Source organism: Ictalurus furcatus, chromosome 29 (genome assembly GCF_023375685.1).
Source record: "Ictalurus furcatus strain D&B chromosome 29, Billie_1.0, whole genome shotgun sequence".
Classification (NCBI taxonomy): Eukaryota; Metazoa; Chordata; class Actinopteri; order Siluriformes; family Ictaluridae; genus Ictalurus; species Ictalurus furcatus.
The window spans coordinates 2,921,737-2,927,790 of NC_071283.1; the positions used below are offsets into that span (position 1 = coordinate 2,921,737).

At 43.0% G+C, this 6,054-nt stretch overlaps 1 protein-coding gene across 4 annotated transcripts in view; it reads right to left on the reverse strand.

Moving 5' to 3' along the window:
- Nucleotides 1-4,624, reverse strand: part of apbb2b (amyloid beta (A4) precursor protein-binding, family B, member 2b) — a 33,109-nt gene extending 28,485 nt beyond the window's left edge. The window contains exons 1-3 of one of the 4 annotated variants that reach the window (XM_053618888.1): nt 4,467-4,624; nt 404-545; nt 1-76 (exon numbers count right to left, since the gene is read on the reverse strand). The exon at nt 1-76 is cut by the window's left edge and continues 96 nt beyond it. The gene's annotated coding sequence lies outside the window, so the exon portion shown is untranslated. The remainder of the gene's footprint in view (nt 77-403; nt 546-4,466) is intronic. The other 3 variants (XM_053618886.1, XM_053618887.1, XM_053618889.1) reach the window with 3 other exon arrangements.
- Nucleotides 4,625-6,054: the final 1,430 nt, after the last annotated feature.

Below are 6,054 nucleotides of genomic sequence, written 5' to 3' on the forward strand. Positions count from 1 at the left end.
TCTGACTCACTTTTTCCCCCAAGTCAGCAACTCCAGACCCTTAAACTGCGAGACAGGGGGCTCAACGCTATGAATTCTGGAACACACACACACACACACACACACACACACACAGCATAACTTTAGAGGTCGTTGCCGCTGTTAGCGATGACATCATGTCCCCGTGCTAAAAGCGGACGCAGAGTATCCGTGGGTTGAGTTACTAAACCGTCCCATTATCTAACCATTCAAGAACTTCGACTACCATTAAAACTACTACTTTAAAAAAAAAAAAAAAAAAAAAGATCGGGTTTAAACCGTTTTGTGTACTTGGTCGTGTTGCGGGTTCTGAAAACGTAAACAATCGTTTAGCGCGTAAATAAAGTGAACGACAAAAGGAAGACAGGACATGTAGACCTGGTACCTCGACGTATGGAAGGTTCCCTGTAAGAACCGCTCTCCCATCTGCAGAAAAGCTCACGGTTCGAAGCGGGACGTGATCTCATGCGCTCGGCGTTTCAGCCACGTTTTCCACCGCGTCTCTACTGAGAACCCGCGCCGTATTTCTACATGCAAAGAGAGAGAGAGACACTCCGAAGTCCATTCGCTCGAACAAATCGAATCGTTCAGCTCGGCGGTACGTGATAAAGTTATACCGTAAACATCACATTCCAGTTTGAACTTGATAGCTCGTCAAAAAAAAAACCCCAAAAAACGACAAAACGTTTAGGCAAGACTTTGTAATCATACAATTAAATGCTCTCTACAACCATATAGGTCTCGCCCACAGAGGCGGGTCTTGCTCTACATTAGGAAACCATTCACTTCCCTAAGCACTGGTTGAGAAGAGGGAGGAGTTTGTACACATCTATGCACCACTTGGGCTTCTCTAATCATTAAGAGTCAGTTAAAAATCTCCCGCTAATCTCTTCGCCGTTTTCCATATTTAGCTAGTTTTCTGAGCTACCTTCGATTCTGCAGGGGGTGTGGCGTATCTCAAATGCTACTGGCTATTGTGTTGGCTACTGTGTAACATTCTGTAACACCACATTGCAGGAAAAACCAGCTCTCGTATCCTTGAAGTATCGTAGTATCACCCACGACAAATAAAGCTGAATTTGAAAATTGAATATGTAATGTTTGATGGTATCTATGTGTAAAGTTTGAGGGTATCTATGTGTAAAGTTTGAGGGTATCTATGTGGATTTGTGCATAAAGTTTGATGGTATCTATGTGTAAAGTTTGATGGTATCTATGTGTAAAGTTTGAGGGCATCTATGTGCATTTATGTGTAAAGTTAGATGGTACCTATGTGTAAAGTTTGATGGTATCTATGTGGATTTATGCGTAAAGTTTGATGGTATCCATGTGTAAAGTTTGATGGTATCTATGTGCATTTATGTGTAAAGTTAGATGGTATCCATGTGTAAAGTTTGATGGTATCTATGTGCATTTATGTGTAAAGTTTGATGGTATCTATGTGCATTTATGTGTAAAGTTTGATGGTATCTATGTGCATTTATGTGTAAAGTTAGATGGTATCTATGTGTAAAGTTTGATGGTATCTATGTGCATTTATGTGTAAAGTTTGATGGTATCTATGTGCATTTATGTGTAAAGTTAGATGGTATCTACAGATCAACTGTAGATCTGGCTGTCAGTAGAATCTTTTTACTAGGCGGCATTAGTAGAATCTTTGAGCACAGTTATGTGGAAACAGAGCAAAATAACGTGTCGCGTAAATCCGCCACTAAATTCTCCTCGTCAGAACGCGTTCCGTTCTTCCTCCCAGCACCAACCCCAACCCGAGCAGAGACTTTTCCTGGACGTTATTCTTCACACGCTGTGCCAAGAAGACAAGAATCCGACGTTGCACAACACTGGTGTGTAATTCGTGTGTGTAATTCGTGTTTACAACAAATCTCAAAATCCATTCACCGAGTGGATCGTTTTCTTTGTTGCATCACCCTGTAGTTCAGGAACAACGCGGCTTTGTTTTCTAAAGTATCACCTTTTTTTCGTGGGGGTCTGGGATCCTTTATTTACAGCGAACAGCATGAAGAGGAAGAGAAAAATATATATATATATATATATATATATATATATATAAAAAATGGATAAAAAAAAAAGGTTTGTAAAGCCACCAAGAACACATAACTCTACATTTTCTATAAACAGGATCCATTTAACAGCCGAAGATAACTTTCCAAACTTTCATCGAGGCCTGTATGTCTACAAAGTGCAACCTTTGATATGGTGATGTAGTGAGGAGACGGTGATTTAGCGTTTATGGAAGGAGTCTCCAGTGTCAGTGCTTCGTAACATCACACGCGAAGTCTTAAGAACTGAAGACTGGTTTCGCGTTACCATGACAAGCTTTTTAAACTTCATACGAGAGAGGAAAAAAAATTGTTTAGTTAATAGTTTAGGAATGACAACGCATTATGGGCCACTGAATGTTACTATAAACGGATTTAAAAAAAAAAAAAAAAAATCACATGACCATTTTAATTAATTAATTAATTAATTAATGTGATCGTTGGCTAAATGCTGTGGTCTAAGAGGAACGGCACACTCCGGGACGTCGTGTCGATTAGTGTCCTATAACAGCGTGCGCGCACGTGCGTTATCCCGTAGACGAAACCGATTTCCGTTGAACGCCGTGATCGATCACATCGCAGATTTTGCTACGTTCACACAGCGGTTTTAACGCTGCGAGTCGCTGTACTACGAAGTCGCAAGAAGGCGTTTCCTACTACTCGTTCCCATAGTTCAATTTTATTCAATTTTATTTGTATAGCGCTTTTTACAATAGACATTGTCTCAAAGCAGCTTTACAGAAATATCAACATGGTATACAGATATTAAAGGTGCGAATTTATCCCAACTGAGCAAGCCACTGAGTGGCGACGGTGGCAAGGAAAAACTCCCTAAGATGTTTTAAGAGGAAGAAACCTTGAGAGGAACCCGACTCAGAAGGGAACCCATCCTCATCTGGGTAACAACAGATAGTGTGAAAAAGTTCATTATGGATTTATATGAAGTCTGTATGGCCTTAGGAGCAGCCGTAGTCCCAGCAGTCTGGAATTAGAGAAGATTTGAGCTCCATCCAGAGGCAACATAGTAACATTTATCAGTCAACGGCGCGTTCCACGTTTGAGAATCAGTTTTCTTACCGCTAAAATGAAACATTCTGGAGGGAGAGCGTATATATGCGTCACATCCTACGAGATGAAGGAGAAGCAGTGTGTGTGTGTGTGGGCACGAAAGCACAAGCCTGTCCAGGTCCACGAAACAATTCGGACTCGCGGCCGGCGTGAAGGATCACGTTGCATTTGCATAAATGTAAACTTTTCTCAACTTTGCGGACACGCCCACATCTAGTCGCTCAAGTTGAGCACAAACGTTCTCCGGATGCTCTGTTGCGGCGAGTCGCCGTACGTATGAACGTACCTTCAGAGCTCCTAAAAGCGTTCCACATTGCTTATGATACATAATAAAACCACTTAAAAAGTGACAAATAAAATCATTTTTTGTGTGTCCAGGCCTCACACTAACCCACATTTTTAACATAAATAAATAAATAAATATATATATAGTCCCACACCCACAAATCCACACACTCACCCCTGTGGTCATGGTCAAGCCACTCGCTTGGCTAGGCTTTACAGCCTCATGAATATTCATCAGCTCCGAACTGGCGATTAGCCAATCAGGATGGAGCTCCATGAGACATATACATTCCCAGCTCTCATGGTGAAATGAGGCTGAAACAGGGACATAAACAAACCCCTTGCAGATTACCCCGAGCTTTCTACTCAATCTAGAAGCAATTTCAAGAAGAAAAAGAAGCAGTTTTCTGAATAACTGGCTCTACAAAGCTTTCCTAAACACATTCTGTCCGTCATGGCGGTGCCGCATTAAACAAGCCGACGTTAAAAACCAGCTCTTGTGGTTAGATTTTTATCTCGGACGTTTATAACGTCCGTTTATCTCCTGTGCATTTATAACGCTGGCCTTTCATGAGAAATACAACCGTATAACTGTGTAATATCTCTATATACGGGGGTTACTCGGATATAAACGCATACTTGTGCACACTGTATTGATTTCATTGGCTTTGGCCCAGCCTGAGGAAGGGGCTAAAGGCTTCAACCGAGATAAAAACACAGCTTTTTGCTTCTTTTTTTTCGTGTGTGTGTGTGTGCAGAAAATCCCTCATAAACTACATACACTCTCCACATCTTTATGTTAGCAGGATGCTAGCTAGGTAAACCGTCGCCATGAATACACAAAAATACACGAAGAACAAACACAAACAGCCGAGGGGGCTGTGATTCGCCTCAAGCACGCGCACGCACGCACGCGCGCTCGCTCTGTCAAGGGCGGCAATCTTTTTCCAGAAGTTTCCTCTATTAACCGCTAAAACATGGCATATTTCCCCGTCTATGTTTATAAAGAAATTCTTAAAGCACCACTCTACTTACCTCAGGAGACGGTCACAGTCGTTCTGTCCTCTTTTTTCTCCTTCTCTAGTCCTGTCTCTCTCTCTCTCTCGCTCTCCTTTTCTGTCTCTCCTCCCTTCCAGATGTCGCGCAGGAAGAGCGCTCGCCAATCAGGGCGCGAGCCAACAGGAAGCGCTCATTCCCCCATTTCTTTTTCCCACAGAGAGAGAGAGAGAGGGAGAGAGCGCGTGACGGAGGGGTGTGTCTCAATCCGACCTGGTGTTTCTTCTGAGGAAAAAAACCCCCCATTATTGTTATGATTATTATTGTTTAGTAGTATTATTATTGAAATATCTAAACACCTATCAGATTGTTCAGGTGGTTGTGTCAATGTAATGTAATGTAATGCAAACATCTCGAAGCGTGTGGGTTTTTTTTCCAGAACGCTAGAAAATGATAAGACAACAAGAAGACATCCCTAACCTGTCACCGACTGTACTAACCTTCTCAGCAACTGAGTAGTGCTACTGATATTTACTAGCTTTGGTCAGAGTGGCCATGCTGACCCCCTGTCCACCACTGAAAGCACCTACAATGGGCGCGTGAGCATCAGAACTGGACCATGGAGCAATGGAAGAAGGCGGCCTGGTCTGATGAATCACGTTTTCTCTTACATCATGTGGACGGCTGGGTGCGTGCATGTGTGTGGCTTACCTGGGGAGGAGACGGCACCAGGATGCACTATGTGAAGAACTCAAGCTGGTGGAGGCAGTGTGATGCTCTGGGTAATGTTCTACTGGGAAACCTTGTGTCCTGGCATTCATGTGAATGTTAACGTGACACGTACCACCTACCTAAACACTGCTGCAGACCAAGTACACGCCTTCATCCCAACGGTATTCCCTAATAGCAGCCGCGTCTTTCAGCAGGATAATACGCTGATTTTCCCCACACTGTAAAAATTGTTCAGGAACGCTTTGAGGAACATCACAAAGCTTTCAAGCGACGTTGACTCGGCATCCGAATTCCTCAGATCTCAATCCGATCGAGCGTCTGTAGGATGTTCCGGACCAACAATTCCGATCCACGGAAGCCCCACCTTGCAACATACAGGACTTAAAGGATGACCTGTGGAACTAGAGATCGATTTGAGACACACCCCGGGGGGGGGGGGGGGGGGGGGGGGGGGGGGGGGCTGGGGGAAGCAAAGGGAAGAAAATAAACAGACCAAATGTGCAGAACTGTTAAACCACAGCAAACATGAAGCTCTTTAAAAGTAGTGTTCCTTGTTTATTTTTAAAAAAAATATGAGTAATCAATCCCGAGTCCACTTGCTTCAGCAAATATTTAAATACTGTTAAAGTTGGACAGATAAATATTTCAAATATTAGAAACTAGGTTTGTGGAAGTACAGTGCTTGTATACAAACTCAAGCATAACCTGAGTCTGGTGATAAAGCTAACTAAATGAATATAATGTGATTCAGGATTAAGAGTGTGTGTGTGTGTGTGTGTGTCTGTGTGTGGTGGAAATAGAGCTGGGCCACGTCTGTTCCTGAAGGGGGGGTGTGTGTGTGTGTGTGATATCATTAACCATCTGTGCTCTTTTTTACAGCTGGGGGTCAGGACTA